Source organism: Charadrius vociferus, unplaced genomic scaffold (genome assembly GCF_000708025.1).
Source record: "Charadrius vociferus isolate BGI_N301 unplaced genomic scaffold, ASM70802v2 scaffold259, whole genome shotgun sequence".
NCBI classification, from domain to species: Eukaryota; Metazoa; Chordata; class Aves; order Charadriiformes; family Charadriidae; genus Charadrius; species Charadrius vociferus.
In genome coordinates, this window is record NW_009661368.1 from 6,268,653 (window position 1) to 6,268,909 (window position 257).

Here is a 257-nt window from a genome sequence, read left to right on the forward strand (position 1 = left end):
ACAAATTTTATGAGAAGAACCGCTGTATTTTAGGTTAATTCTAGGCTTCATGATTTTTAGGGGGAGCACCTGCGCGGGGAGAAAGGAGACCGGCGAGTGTGGATGGGGGAGAGCAGCTCCTGATTCCCGTCGCTTAGGATGCCCCATAGGCTCCGTGTCCTACAGAATAGCTTGCCCGTCCAGCACACCCCCCACCCCGCCCCGGCACACACCGGACACCCCCGGCCAGCGGCAGAGCCTGCAAAAACATAAATCAG